Genomic DNA, 17,134 nt, shown 5'->3' on the forward strand with positions numbered 1-17,134 from the left:
TCCAGGGTGTGCTATTGTCGTCTCTCTCAAGCTGGTACAGCGAGTATCGGGAGTTAATGTTGTCGTAACTAGCGTTGGGTCGGCTGACGATCTGTGCCTCCGTGACGTCATCATCACGGTTTTCTGTTTGAAAAATGGGAGGCTTCTCTGCGGACCTGACAAAAACAAACAAACGAAATCCATGGATGACTTTGGAATTTAAAAGACTACAAACTCTTTGGTGCTAAGTTTTTCAGTGGCAAGTTGATATTGTCCAAGGCAGACGATGCGCGGATTCAATACCGACCTTGAACAGAGACGGTAAATTCTTCCGCTCCTATTTTTCACGTGGCATTGGTGACAAAAAGTGGTCGAGGTTGCTCGTGTCAATGTCTTAGTTCGTGGAACACAGCTTGTCTTCATCCAATATAACCAAGTTTCTACGTCACGGATGGGAAAGTTCGTCAGTAAAATGCCTAAGGTCGTTAGGGAAAAATGGCATTATAATTATGACGAATTCTTGTGTAAGGCCGCAGATTGCAAATTTTACTTTCCACTACAGCCCTTCAGACACCACAAAAAGTTTTCAGCACAGAGGAATATAGGAGAAATTCACTAACTGAAGACAAATGTTATAACTAGAATGTTTTGACCTGCATCAAAAATTGATTAACGTTCTAATTTTGAAGTTGCGAAAATCTGGAGGAAAAATGGAATTACCGTCTTTTCCACAGGAACACGAGTAGAACCCCGATCAGAACACACACCACCAGTCCTCCGATAACCCCGCCCACAATAACACCGGTATCTGGGGAGAAAGAGAAACTTGTAGGGCAAACTTGACCAAACTTCTGACAATCACTCCTACAGTCTTTGGGTAATATACAAGTCTTTACAACCGTACCTGAGAAGAAATCTGTTCAAGATAACGAGAATTCTACTATGGACAATACCAGCTTTTGTAAACATTTCGACATTACACCTAATATCACATGTGGCTATAAACATGGGTATACAGTTAGACACAGTTTTGCACGTTTTGGGAGAGATCTGTCAAAATCAGACTCTTTAGGAAAGAGTCACCACTGAACTATATGAAATGCAATGATTTGTGGCAAATGAGACTTGTACAGTAGAACTGTAAACACTGTGTCCTCTATCTAGTCAATAGAGTGCAGCACATAAGGCTTTCCTGAAATTTTATACTGTATACTTATTTTCAGCAAATTTAGAAATTCAAACCTTACTGTTCACATTCAAATAGCTGGCTTTAAGGATATAAGGATAGGAGGATAGGCGCTCTGGGGCCGACTGTTCAAAAGATTATTCAAAGTTAAGCTAATTAACATGTCATTTGTACATTTTCTCGCTTTCACTGCTTGTGAGGCCTTAGTGACAATAGGTCGTCGACGAAGCTCGTGTGGTCGTATATGCAGTCTGACATTCGTTGCAGCTCACTTGTCTTCCATCAATATATGTAAGTCCTCCACCCATAAAACTGACTTAAAACAATCATATTCAACCTTTTGGCTAGGTACTAACAAAACAAAACAAGTGGTCCTCAACAAGTCCTTGCCATCAAAACCCATCGATTCCTGATAGCGGGTGAATCGGCAAATTCCGTGTCCAGGAATGAGCCTGGGTTTAGCCGCTGTTGGTAACTGATTTATTACCAACAGATTGATCTATTATTAGACATTTTGCGACCTGCATGGTAATGCCCCTATTCTACTGGGTCTTAATAGCGTACCGTTTAGTTCCCCTTTTAAAGGAAAGATATCACGAGTTGTATTTTCCAAAGCGAGGCTGTTATTTGGCGACGTTGTCTCGTATGACGTCACGGTGGGTTGGTATGTCGTCATGGTCTCGTATGACGTCAAGGTGGGTTGGTATGTCGTCGTGGTCTTGTATGACGTCACGGTGGGTTGGTATGTCGTGGCTGAAAACAAAAGAAAGTTGTCACTGCACCTAAACGGGGCCTTTGGTGCCAAACTATCTTGAAATTTATCCATTATACTACTTATGTAAAGCTGAAATATTATTAAAGTGTTCAGTTTAGAAAATTATACGTTTTATTGACGAATTTTACCAACATCTTTGAGTAAGACATGGGTGGTCTTGGAGTAAATTTACATTGGTTGGCTGATATAGCTGTGTGTAATGTATGTTAGAAATTAGATCTGCGTTGTGATAGACATCCACTCAGATGGCATGTATTTTGTTTTAATTACATTTATTTTTTTATTCAACCATAATACTCAAGAGTTCAGTTTCATGGGTGCAGGAAACAGGAGTGGCTGTGGAAAACCACAGTTATTAAGTGATCAATCTTGAGTGATTGCTGTCCCTGATAAAATAATTGGGCAAATTTGTATTTTGCAAAACTTAGTCTGAAAGAACGATAACACTATATAACCTATATCAAACTGCTGTGCAGGTGACAGTTTAATAGGGAACTTAATTAATGTGGTTCCAAACTGTGGATGTAGTTTGTGGGGGGAAAAACAGTAACATCGTATACTGAATACAAGAAACAATGGTCAATGGACCTTGTAGCATTGGTATATATAACCTATTTATCATAGCCCTTCGAATAAGTTTTACAGACCCCTATAGGTGCAGTTGAGCAGTATGTAGGAATTATTGTATAACTGCATTAGATCATCTGCAATTGCTGCACGAAACTCAGTTTTAAAAACCTGTAATGCCCCTTTCTTTCTTTTTTGTTGAACTACTATGAAGGCCATACAATATGTTTACCCCAAATAACCTAAATAAGTTTTAGTTCTTCACACAACTGACAAAATGCGAAATTTCAAGGCCAGTAGCAGAAATCTAACTTACCGTTTGTCTTTACTGAAGACGATTCTTCTAATCCTCCTGTCGAGTCTGCTGAGATTGTTTTTGTTGCAAGAGGAGGACAAGTCCCTGACAATAATAACAGTTGATAAATTATACATCAATGAAATTAAAGACGCTAGGAAGTTTACTAGATTATGAGAAAAAAGAAATATACCAAGCACCTTAACCTCTCATTGGAAAAGAACTACCACGAAGAATGCAACGAAGATGCTTGTATAGCTTGTATAGTACTACCCGATCCTAAGGATATACTCAACGCCTGTCATCCGCCCATCTTGCAAGCATCTTGATCGGCTGTGAGGCGAATCCTACGCGGATCATAGGGCCATGATGGGCGGCCCATGCGCGGATGTTGGCACCATCTCGATGGCATCTTACGCGGACCTTGATTGACCGGTACATGTAGTCTCGCTTAGACCGTATATGGCACTTTAGCTTTTACCTACACGGTAGCTATAAACATGACATGATATATGTTCAGTTTGCTTACCTGGAAAGGTAGGCGTGGTGACGAGAATACTATAACTGAATGATCTTTCATTCGCTTTACTCTCTCTCATTCAAACCTGTTAAAAGGTGATCTAGCCCAATGCATGACGTCCAACTTTTTCTTTCTCGTTTCTCAACGCTGTTTATTAGTGTAAGTGGAAATGTAAAGTCGTTAACGCATTCCCGGACAACCGGAGATAATGGAAGTTCTCACCAAAAGCTGTACTAATAGTATAAATTAGGCACCCGTGGTGCCTAAATTATCATTTATAAGTTCTGTTATATCTATACACTATATTTAGCTATTAAATTGACTGATTATCTAGATTATGTGCGAATTAGTAACCACGCTGGGAGATAGACCGTTAGTCAATACCCATTTTTATTTCCAGAGAACAAACATGGTCGGTGTTGAACAGTGCGGGATTATGTGTAAATGTTATGTGTAAACGTTAGTGTGTGTTGTAAAACTCTACGCAGATCATGGTCGGATCCTATACCCATCATACGCGGATCCTACGCCCATCAAATGCGAATGGTACACCCATCTTGACTGTATAATCGAGCAGTACTGTACATCTCAGTAGCCCAAAGTTCTCATATTACGACAAACGTGATATTTGATAATCCGAAAATGGAGAGATTCAAAGGTTTTAGACTCTCCAGACACAGGTTCTCCAGATGGTACATCTTATCTGGACCTACATTTGTACAAAGACCAGAAGGGTTTCCTATCTCGCAGACGCATTTGTCAGATCTTGAGTGTTGTGTGAGGATTTCAATCAACTTCACAAGTTATAACTGCAAAAACTAGTATATCACGGTTATTAGATTAAACGCCTTCTCTTCAAGTTTCTTAAGTTTTACAATACAATTCTCTTGTACGTAAATACAGATAGACTGATTTCACTCAGTCGCCTAGAACATACCTTGCCTCTTTTCTACTTCACTGAAAACTGTTGACTGCTTCTCTTTGTATGATTCCGTCCTATTTTCGCACTTTATATAATTTCTTGGGAATTAGCCATGCGACTACTGACCCGGAACACCCCTACGAGTTGACGGCTGGTATACGAATGTCTGTTTCGACGCATAGATTACAATGCTAAAACACGTTTTCAAATCGTTCTACTGAACTTCAAAAGTAAAAATAGTCAAAAGTATTTTTGTTTAAACATTTTAGTCATAGGGCCAAAATTACCTAAGGGGCACTCGCCATTAAGAAGGTCATTTACCGATGACATACACGAGAAATAACTTGCAATGCTCCGGGAGACACCATTTTCTTCAAACGAGAGCGAAAACAGAAAAAAACGTGTCTGTAGTGTTTCTGAGATAAGATGTTTTGTTGTTTCTATGGGTAAATAAATTGTTATATGGTATATTTAACGACCGAAAAGTTCGTATTCCCCGGATATTATACTATCTAGAAAAAGAAACGCATAACCCGGTTTTTTGCGGAGGTGATGCAGTCTTTTCAATTATGCATAACTAAATAAGAATTGCTATTCTGCAAATATTTTTTTACACAGATTAAGGAAGGGTCCATATCTAGACAACAAGGCCATCAACTTGAGGTAAGACACTCACAATGAGTCTCCCACTTGAGTGGAATGTCAGTATCTGTTGTGACCACCACGGGCACGAATAACAGTTCTGACACGCCTTGTCATGGACTAGATGAGACGCTGGATAGAGGCCTGGGGAATGTTCTGCCACTCCTCCTGTAAACATGCAACTTGCTCTTGAAGCGTTTGGGGTTGAGGTTGACGTTGGCGTAGACGTCGATCAAGTTCACCCCACAGATGCTCAATTGGGTTAAGATCCGGGGAACGGGACGGCCAGGGTAGCACATTTACATTGTTTTCGGCGAGGAAGTCCCTTTGTGACACGTGCCGTGTGCGGTCTGGCGTTGTCCTGCGGGAACAACTCCCGCTGAACGTCAATGACAGGTAAGAGGTGTGGCTGCAGAATGGTGTCTCGGTAGCGTACGGCCGTAAGATTTCCCTGAACGTGGACAAGATTTGTACGACCAGTATACGATATTGCTGCCCACATCATCACACTCCCTCCACCAAATCTGTCCACTTGACGTACGCAGTTAGGGGCATAACGTTCGTGAGCACGTCTGTAAACCCGGTTTCTACCATCACGTCTCTGCAATAGGAATCTGGACTCATCACTGAACCAAATGCGTCGCCAGTTGCGTAGATTCCATGCAGTCACGTTGTTACACCATCGGAGGCGATTGGCGCGATGGTGAGGACGCAGCACGATCCCAACATAGGGCCTCCTGGCTCTCAGTCCATGTTCCCTCAGCCTGTTCCGCACTGTCTGACCTGATATCCTCCTCAGTCCCGGTATGCTGGCTGCTGTGCTTTCAGCTGTAGCACAACGGTCACGCAAATGGAGGACCCTTATGTAGCGATCTTGGGCTGCTGTAGTGACACGTGGCCGACCTGAACGCCGACGGTCATTTGTTGTCCCAGTATTGTTGTAGCGGGCAGCAAGCCGTGAAATCGTGCTCTGGCTGACGTGTAGACGCCTAGAAATGGACGATTGGGACTCTCCAGCTTGAAGTCTTCCAATGGCAATATTTCTTGTGACAGTGTCAAGACGTGGCATGTTGAATCAGCTTGAAAACACCACTTTTAAGACGCCGATTTCCGGCCCGAAGTTGCGGTTTTATAGTCACACACTGCATGCTTTCCATGTGTAAGTTCGGCGTGTAAGACTGCACGTGATGCAGTGTGGTGCTGTATTTTTTACTTCTTCCAAAAACGGCCTCCAAACTCAACATTTTCAACCAAGAAATGTTTTGAGGAATAAAATGTGTGCTAACTGTGACTATTAACAATATTAAAACACATTTTGCTCATGAAATGAAGACAAAATGTATTTATTTCATTTTAAAATAAAACAAAACACCTATGCGTTTCTTTTTTTGGATAGTAGGCCTATATTTCCGGAATCAGCAACGCCGAATGAATTAGATGGGAGTGTCAAATGTTTATTTCGTGCACCCTGAGTCGATAAAGGGACAGGGACAACAACTCAGATAAAACAATACAGCGCAGTACATGCCCCGTGGAAATATGTTCCTATCGCTCACTGGTTATCAGAGTTCCCTGGCGATGCAAAAACAGCCCCGCTCACAAGAGCAGCTATGCCCTAACCGAGCGCCGCCAATCTCTGCACTGAGATCTGCCCGGTCCGAAATTTGACTCGAAACCAGCAAGAGCGGAACAAGAAAAATAACTCAACAAACTAAAACCGTGAAGACCCGTCACACATAAAATTGAAATTAACATTACTGCACTTTTAAACCTGATTTTTCTCTGAATGGTACGACAGGAGGTTTGTAAAGTACTATTTGTAAAGCATTTACATGAATATTTGGAACAATGTTGCTGACAAGAGATTGAATTTCATTGATTATATGTGATCATTTGTCAACTATCACAACGGCGTCCCTACTCCATAGTTTAACTCTCCATGTTGTAGGCCTTTGTATTGCAGCTGAAAGTTATCTATTCGTATGTATTCAAAATAACTCAGCGAAACTGTTAATTCTTTAGTGTCAACAGAATTTAAGTGATTGCTAAAATACCTACCGGAAGAAGTGCATGTGTATGTGATCGATCTCACGCTGCTGACTGTGGATATGTCACTGGGACGTACACACGGGTAAGCTACTGGTCTCGGACTGGAGGAATGAAGATCACACTGGCTTTGGCCAGTACAATTTTCCTGTAACTTATGGCGGTAATCGTTTATATTTCTAACCCAGATACATCGGCTTGTGTTACCACGGCAACATCGGTCAGGCACAGGGGCTGATATATGACGAGGACAACGTTGGTCGTTTAGATCCCATTGGTAAAACTTGACCTCTAATATACAGATCTGTGTTCCCTCGTCACACTCTAATTTGTTGTGTGTTTGACTGAAAACTGATGATCCGTGACAGGCGTCGGAGATACTTACTGAAAAATATAAACAAGAATTGTATACAAAACATGAAAATGTAAAAATGTGTGATTCTACACACACAAAATAGAAAGGAACAAATCATGCAGGAAGAACAGAACACTCTGTATTGCCTGTGTGGGTCAGATGGAAGCACCTTAATCTAGCTCATTAGTCAAACAGTTGCACGGCACCCGTCGAATCACCTTCACGTGTATGTGGTGAAAATCGGGTGAGTTGGGGTAGGAGGGTGGGTGGTGTGTTGTGTGGGAGTCCAATAATATATGAGTGAAATATTTTTAGTACGGCATTAAAAAATAAATTCTATAGCACAGATATTGGTGTTATTACATCACACGGCAATTTGTACTACATTAACTGCTGGTGTATTAATACATACTCTCACCATATAATGCTGGCAGTCGCCGTTTAAGTGAAATATTGTTAAGTGCGGCGTAAAACTCCCACAAAATACATATTATAACACAGCATGGTGTAACAGGTTTGTCACGCGCACTGATAAAGGGCGGTGTTTATCTCTGAGCCCTGTCCCATACACGTTATGGTCATCAGTGGAATGTTTTTCAGAACCAAAATTAAACAACTACTTAAATATACTACTTAACAAAGCTCATTGTTTTCTTCTTTTTTTTTTTTTTTGTTATTGTTGTTTTATTTTTTTTTTTTTGTTTGTTTGTTTTCTTGGCGCGATTCTTCAGTCACGTAAGCTTGTATTTCATTTCCTTCAGCTATTTACAAGTCTTTTATGACATGAGTTTTGTCACTAGTTTTAGTCTTAGTCTTAAAATTGTACAGGAAAGAGATGCCCAGGGGAATAGGCCTACATAAATGTGAAATATTGCTACATTTAGTATCCTTCTTTAGAATTCGCTTCATGTTAGCGTTCTGTATTTAGTGTTGTTCGTCATATATACGTTTGCAAAGAGTGCCCTAGTTAAATTCTAAAACAATGCACCCCTATGCACACCGACTAGGTTTGGTAACGTCTACACAGTAGACATAAACTTACGTGAGACTTGGCCGGCCCATTTATGATCAGCGTAAGATCCTGTACATATTTATCACCATTCAGAGAAAATTCTGTTGATTTGATTGGTTGAAATGCCAAACATTCAAGACCGAACATGAAAGTACATCAGTTTTCATATACCCCTGCAATCAAGGCGTCAGGCTCGGATGTATCCCCAGAATCAAGGCGAAACGTACAGATGTAAAATGTAAACAAAAAGGGAGACAACTTTGAACAAACTTCGTTAATATTTTCATCTGCTTCGCCTCGGAAAAATATTATCGACATCAGCCAAATATCTAGCCGTAAACCCCCGGAAGGCCGTCATATAACAAATAATATATACACATATATGTATATTGTGACACGCCCCTTCTAAGACACTCACCTTCACTATCTACGGAACATACTTGCAGTCCAACTGTCAGAATTGTCAGGAAGATTGGCATATACATGGACGGTTGTCCTCTAATAAGACACATCTTGAAGTTTTCACATCTGTTCACCCCGAGGAAAGATACAAGTCGTTGGAATGAACGTAAACGGCGAATGTATACGTATTAGCTAGTAATCAGGACGACTGGCTGAACACCTGCGTAATCCAAACAAACAGAAAGAGTTATACATCAAGAAGGGTTTGTCATCACCCCATTTTCGTCAGAAGTATGATCACAGGTGCCTCGTAAGACAACAGAAGAAAACTCAGCTAAATGTGCCTCCACCCTCCACTCTCTAGTATATCACGGGCGACTCTGTGTGCTTACAGAACGTGGTCCCTGTGACAAATCCCGTCCCCCTCAGTGATCTGTTACTACTGCTTTTCGGGAAGCAGAGCATGTCAATGCGGCTAAATGCTAGAACACCCACGTCTTTCATGTACACAAACTCGCATATGTATGGAAGCCGGATGCGCCCAGGCTGTCTTTCCTTTACACACTTTCCCCAAACCAGGAAGATCGACATCTAAGCGACACTACGAGATTTAGCCAAGAGTCATGCAGCCCCGGTAAGGAGGACAACGCGATATTCTGAAAACTTTCTATAGACACCCCAGCCACATTTAGTCCGGAATATCGTAGTCTGAATCTGGCATTGTCAACTGAATTTTGTGTCCTCTCCCAAATCCCGTTTACTCCTTCATTTATCCGCCAAATCTTGTCTGAATTTCGACCACATCTCATATAATGGATTGGTTGTCGACTTAGTCATGACTTAAAAGTGAACATAAAGTCAGCAACTATATATACATAGAAAAAATGATACAGTACACAGTTATCCCAGAAAAATATGTAAAAAGTTCTACGAAGTTTTAAATGCCGAAAAGATGAAGTTCAGCAATAGGAAAATGACAGTGATGGATAATTGACTCTGAGCCGCCATGTTGCAGGAGCCCTTATGGAGTGTGCCAATCTCTAGCGCTGAAAGCGTCATGCGATAAATGGCTGTCACGTCAAAAAACACATTAGCTCTCTATTGTCGATTTTTAGGTTGGGTTGATTGTTCAACTGATGCATTTTGGACCACATATATATGAGCAGCTAAACGAGAACGTCACAATATGTACATGTTGGGCAGGATACTGCAGTAACTTGTCAGGATGATCGGGCAAGAAAACCGCCTCGGGAGAGTCACTGCTTGAGGAAAAATATTTTGACTTTGCATTATATTTCCTACACAAAGCCATATTTATTACGAAAATATCTTCCCAAACCTGAATGAAAGAGTCTGCTACGAATCAGAAGGTCCTGCTATGTTCAGAAAATTCCCTGAAATCGGTACAGCCAGCTAGGTCGAATACTTACACCCATGTAGGACGAGGACGAGCAGGACAGCTAAAACACGACGCTTGTGTCCACGAACATCGCTCTGACCGAGCAATAGAACATTTCTGGAATTCTTCTTTATCAACTAATTGAGCTTTAGTGACTGACTTTATGTTCACCTTAAGAAGGGTATGTTCTCTGTGCGAAATAAATACCCTTTTATTGTGTTAGTTTGTTTCTTTTGTTGTTAATAACGTCATGCACACTGAAGAATTTTCCTTTTATATGATGGTGGTCAGTTTTATGCAATGAGGAAACTACAGTGTCCGGTATAAACCACCGACCTTTGGCAAGTTGCTGACGTACTATCCCACATGTTACCCACAGACGTGCTCACCATACTGGTTGACGACAAGTGTTCTTCAAGGAAGTTTGGTGCCACTAAGACCCAAAGTACAGTGAGAGAGGGGGAAATCAGTAAATTCCATGCTCCAACTATCAGTCTCGTTTTCTTCCTCAGCAACTGTTTTATTACGAACTTCAAGTTAGTGACGGACGTGTGACGTACGCTCACTTACACCATGTGCTTTCAGCGAAGGTTACACTATATGCAAACGGCACAATGAGTGCTGCAGACTTTGTCACCAAAGCCCCAAAATTGTGAGAGCAGGCAAATCTAATTATTCCCTGCTCAAAGCTTCGTAAGTCAAGCGCCTTTAACAATCAGTGCTATAAAAAAGATGAAAACATGGTTCAAGTCGAGACATTTAGAGGAATGACTCCTTCTGGAACCAGATCGACACTGAATGTCATCTAAATCTCGAAATGTACACTACCACTCCAACTTTACATCATTTTTAACTTTCCATTAACCTGTTTTCTAATCTGAAAAAAGTAAGACATTCTGGCGAAATTTGGAGGACAGCGCGAGATTCGAACGAGATTCTGTAGAGATTTCGTGTCCCCTGAGATGAATTCGTGATCTTATTTCAGAGCACGGCATTCCTGTACACCTCGTTTTATTCATCAAATTACGCCGTAAAATTTGGGTTCATCTTGCCAGCTAGAATGTACATGTATAATGTCCCAATTTCTAACTCGAGCTCAAATTTAAGCTTGGAAAATCAAATCATTTATTTTGAGGAGATAGCAACATTTGGACGACCTGAAGACGAAATGCGATATTCTGACAAGATTAAGTGGAAAGTCGATGTGTTCTGCGAGATATGGTCGAGAATTGGTCGAGGATTGGTCGAGGTTTGGTGGAAAAGTGAAAAGATCAGGAGATCAAGTGAAAAGAGATATTCCACTGAATATCGTTGGAGTCTCGTTCGGATTTGATCAGAATGAGATGTTGTTCTCATCTCGACTGAATCTTCTTTAAATTTCGTGTGTCGTTTGAAAATCGCGGTTTCTAGTTTAAAGCAAATTTGCGCAGGAAGTCAAACATGAAAGTGACCCCCTGGAGCGACGGTGACAAGAACAAATCTTCTTATTCCCTGTACAACCTCGAGAAACACTCTAACCCGAAGTCTTCTTATTACCTGTACAACCTCGCGAAACACTCGAAGTCGTAGAGACTGGTAAACGAATGTTAGCCAAACATCTGGCAAGGTGTAGGTGGAAATATGTGTTTTCGCTCTCGTCTTCAAAGTTTATCTCAAATAATTTCAGTCGGGTATGGAGAAGCCATTTAATAACAAAAACACTGATGTTTAGCCATGGTACTAAGGGGTGTCAAAGTTGTCAATCTTAACGCATTGACATGAGCAGTTAGAATAAAACTCTAAATGCTCTTTTACTGAGCATAGATATCAGAGAAGAACCGGCATTTTCAAGTACTCGAGCCATTTGAGAGCATCTTGCCTTGACGTGGAATCACGATGTCGACATGGAAAAGACGGGTGTTGAGGTATTGTTTGATGGGCAAATGCCAAACAAAACTTTTATTTGCAGCTAAATGGAACTTTATAAGTCCCTGGGGACAGATGTTAAATATATTTAGTTAAACAAGGGTGAAAGAAATACATTTCAGGCAGCATTATCATCTCAGACACCAAATTAGGGACACTATTTCTTTTGAAGCCACCGGAAAAGAGCGACTCCGGTGATGTTGTCGAGCTTTCCAACAACATCTGCGATCAGCGTAGGTTACGCAGTTGTATATCCATGTACTTTCGGAGACAATGCCTATTCGATTGGGATATATGCTTGTGCTAAAACAGCTGTGCGCTGACTTATACTATCAAAAGACTGAGAATATAGACTGGCATTTAAACATATGTGGGCTTCATCTTAATGACCAAACTATTCCATAATATACAATAACGTGGTAATCTAGTGGATATATATCTTTGTCCCCACATCATCCTTGATTCTCGGTTGCTAGGGTCTGATCAGGCGGGTTAAAATGTGGACATAAACTTGTCAGAGCTACAGGCCATACCTACAAGAGTTGAAATTCACACCCATTGTTTAAATCCCCATGTACTTTTCTCATCGCGCAGATAACTTATAATATCTACACTGAAGAAAAAAAAACTATAGGCTTTTGGCCACCTTTTATAGTGCTTGCTGTATGCAGGCACACACACCTGTTAAAACACTTACCTTCATCATCGGCGGAACATTACCACAGATCAGCTCTGATAGCTACCAGGAAGATAGCCAGGTATGCGGGTCGTTGACTTGTGACTAGGAACTTCTCGACCTGCTACACCTGTTCTTTCAGCTGAAGGACATCTTATATGGCCTTATGTCAAAGATGTAAAGAATCAGTTACAGATCAATGTAGGCATGAGGATTCGTAGATTTTCCATTTTCATCCGGTAATTTTTCACCAGTATATAAGTCTTTGAGTTGATCAGACACTCACCATGGTATGAAGACAGCACGATATGTACTATGTCCTCCTTATGCAAACCACAAACTTGCTTGTTCCTATGTGTGGGCTATTACATTATGACTTCACAAATTGTTTCATAGGTATGATCTAATACGGCTACAAAATATCGGTGAACTACGCGATCTCACTGCAGGCAAATCTAGAACACTTTTATTTACATTAGTCTATTTACAGTTAGACTAAAACTCTGACCGTGACATGAAGCCGGATCTCACCGAGTATGCCATCTATCACACTGTCGTTACTGCTCTTGTTTTTAGGCTAAGTGGTGTTGTCGTTTATGTGGCTGTTTTGTATAATAATGTACATAGCGAAATGTCTTGGGATGTTGTATTCAAAGTTACATGTTCTTGTTACATGTATAAAATACTCACCTGTGCCTGGATTTATGTACTCAACTGTGCAACTATGTATATATTTTTTATTTTTCTTCTGATCGATATAAACAATAGTGTCTGTGGTAATGTGAGATGTACAGCTATGTATAACTGTATAATGGCCAAATAAATGCTGGCAGTTGTCGTGTAAATGAAATATTCTTGAGAACGGTATAAAACACCAATCAAATAAATAAGTAAATATAGCCAAATAGCTTTTGTACTATGGCCAGACAGTATTAAAATGCTCTATTGCCTCTGACCTACATGTAACAAGCGAACAGTTTATATAGGTCTATATGAGCAACCATAAACATGTGGGAAGAGAATTGCCGGACGTGACTGTTACACTGCCCATGTCCTGTATATGAAGACTACATAAACAAGGCCAGTTGACTATAAATTATCAGCACATCTATTTATACGCTTTTGTTACGAGGTACCCTAATGGGGCTGTATATGGACACTGAGAAAGAAAATCCGGCTTGACTTTAAGAAGTATATGACGCAAGCGTTTCTGAGAACACAGCGAGGATTTTGTAAGATAACTGTGTTGCCTTTAAGGCCGACATCCTGTAACATGATAACTGGACCGTAATCTTGTTTATTTGATCCCGTTACGAAAGAGTGAGCGTGGGTTATGACTGGTGGAAGGGCAAGCTTGTGTTTATACACCGTTGTGGGATTGTGGTTCTCAATTCCCCTACAGAAGGACTTTGTCACCAGTGTTGTTTTCCGCATAAAAATAAATAAATAAATAATCTCTAGCTCCATGAATTATCATACAAAAAGGCGGATTTAAATTTATTATGAAGCTGTATCACGAAAACGAGAAGTTTTTCAAATTCAAACGCAAAAAGATATTTTTAAGTTAGCCTTTATGATATCCTTTAGATTTAAGGTTCTCAGAATAAACCACCGAGCTGCGGCAAGTTACTGATGGACTTTCTCACGCGTACAGTAAAGGTATGCACACAGTGCATCAAACGTGCGTGACAGCCAAATAAAAACAGTACAAACCTAGCGATATCTCCTCGGTGTGACCCGAAGCTGGGCTCAGTAGTTACAAATGGTATTAGGTATGATTTGATCTCGGGACTTCTGCCTTCGAGGAAGTTTATCCCACTCGACAAACTCAGTGCAGTCAACTCCATACGACGTGTTAACATATTTCATGTAGCCTTGGTCTATACTAAAAATTCGGAAAAAAGATAAAAAACTGTGAATATTTTTAAATACTTTCTTTATTTTTATAATTACACAAAGGCTTTCTTGATACCCCTTTGAAAATCTAACATTCCATATTATGACGTAATGTAACTAATTACGGTAAATTACGGTACAATGTATTTCTTTTCATATTTTTTGTCACACATGCGTCAGAGACGTAATATATTTAACCTAAAGAACATATAACAGCTGTCACATTATATGCTAGATGAGCCTGTGATCAATAATCCATTCGTCAATGTGCGGGATGAATGTACCTCATTCTGGCAGGTTATTTACTGTGTAATAACACAAACATGTACGGTATATTAGTACAAGAATATAGTTGGTGAGTGGGGAGTTCTTTTAAGTAAATCACAAGTGCATGCGCGCATCACTGTAAAGCGTTCACGTTTATTAACTTACATTTGAAAACGCAAATTTACCTGCTCGACAACTGTCATTGTAAAATCCATTCTTCCACAGAAGTTTATAATGCTTGTATGGAAGCCGGATAAAACCATTATCGTACCATCGTATCATCGTTCCATCGCCCGGCGTACTTAGTGTTAGGTATACCTTAGCCGAGGGTCCCAGTTTTCCCTCATCCTTCTCTTATCCCCTGATATTACACTTGATTGATCTGTTAATTTACATGGTTATTCTGTAACGTAATTATCGATAACGGCGAGGTTTATGAATGGAGGAAACCTGAGTGCCAGGGTTCACTAAACCACCGGTATTTCCACATACACACATGCACACCCGATTGGTGGAAGACGAGTGGTCTTCAACAAAGGTATACTGCGCAAGCGTCCACAGGTGCCTCGTTTTTGTCAATAATTAAGGCTAGTTAACAAATCTTGAGTCAGGGGAATCCACAAACTCCTCGTCCAAGGTCGGGATTGAACACACACCTCGTGCATGTGTTTTTACAACGGATGGTCACACATCTTAACCACTCGGCCACGCCTTATGTGCTATGTAAGTCTCCAGTTACACTTTTATAGTCATTGGGACGTGACCTTGACCTTGGTAGGTCATTAAAACCTAAGTATGGATTTCACAATTGCCCTTACAAGACAACACAGTTTGCTATTTTTCTGGGGAATCAAGCTCTTAGATATTGTTCCCTATTATAACTGGCTCTCGCTTTGTGTATAATAATTCTCCAACATCAAACTAGAATAAACTATATACCCTTCGATGATTTGGCGATGTTGAGTGATAAGGCCCCTATATGGCCATCTTATTTTCCCAAATAATTAGTTTCCTGAAAGAGTCACTTCGCGTGAGCTATAAGTTTGAAGTTGAAACTGTTCCAAACGTAAAGACATCTTTATCATTGACATAGACGGTCTGCTTTTTTATTTTGTGCTTGTTCTCCTTTTACAGCAAATGAGTTTTTTATCAATTAGTGTCCTATATCAGTCAAATAATATACATGAACATGTATAAGTTGAAGGTCGACTGGAAAAAAATCTCATCAAGGTGATCATTACCACAACAACACAGACCTAGCGAGGCCTCGATCTGGCACCAGAGATCTGTAGGTAGCCTACACTGGCTGCAAACTAGAACCTCTTGCGCTACAATAAGGAATTATAGTAGTCCCGCAGTTAAAGATTCACTTCTTTGGCTGACACGTTTAACACTGTTGCTAAGCCTGATTGGATTTTGTCTCATCCAGTTTAACAAAACCGTGACGTTAAATAACTGGCAACAATGATAACATGTTAACGGCAAGCACAAAAAGCCCAAGTCTTTATTCTGTGAAATATTTGTGAATGGCGGTACACATTTTAATGGCATTCCCAAGAATTCTGTTGCCAGTGGGATACGTTTCCCGGACCATTTCGGTACTATGCTATTGGTTTGTCCCATAATCTTTCCGGGCAAAGCACGAATTAACAGCAAAGATCTTTGACTCGAATAATTTTAGTTGGGTATGGTTCCCGATAGTTTCCAGCATGTCGTGACGGAACTCGAATTGCTTACACTTTAAGTTGGTATATAAGAATGCCTTATTTCACAGCGTACTGTGCACTGTTAAGAGTAGTCAACCTATAAAACATCACAGGACGGAAAACATGTGATGTATAACCAAACCATTTTGCAAGAGTTTATCAGAGGAATAAAACATCGTATAAAAGAGAGAAACATGTTCAGGCAGAGAATAAGAAAGGGAGACAACTTCCTCGATTGCACAGTTCTAGTCAAGGAGGAAACGTACAAATTACAAAACAAAACAATGTTAGTCTGGTGGTTGTTTCGATAGTTAAACGTGACATAGGTACTAGATTCCGGATTAAACAAATCAGATCACAGAAAGCACACTTATGAACAATACTTTTTAGAACGGTTTTGAAAAGAATTTACTTGTATATTATGGTTTAGACGTGCTGAAACGTATTATTGGGTCATGCGTGTTTACAGAAGACGAAACTATAAGGAAACTACGGCGCCTTCTCACGTTAGTTGAGAAATTGTATGAGATAAGACCGCAGCTACACCAACCAGACAAATATAAGAAAAGAAGAAATTACTTATT

Source organism: Liolophura sinensis, chromosome 1, assembly GCF_032854445.1.
Source record: "Liolophura sinensis isolate JHLJ2023 chromosome 1, CUHK_Ljap_v2, whole genome shotgun sequence".
Classification (NCBI taxonomy): domain Eukaryota; kingdom Metazoa; phylum Mollusca; class Polyplacophora; order Chitonida; family Chitonidae; genus Liolophura; species Liolophura sinensis.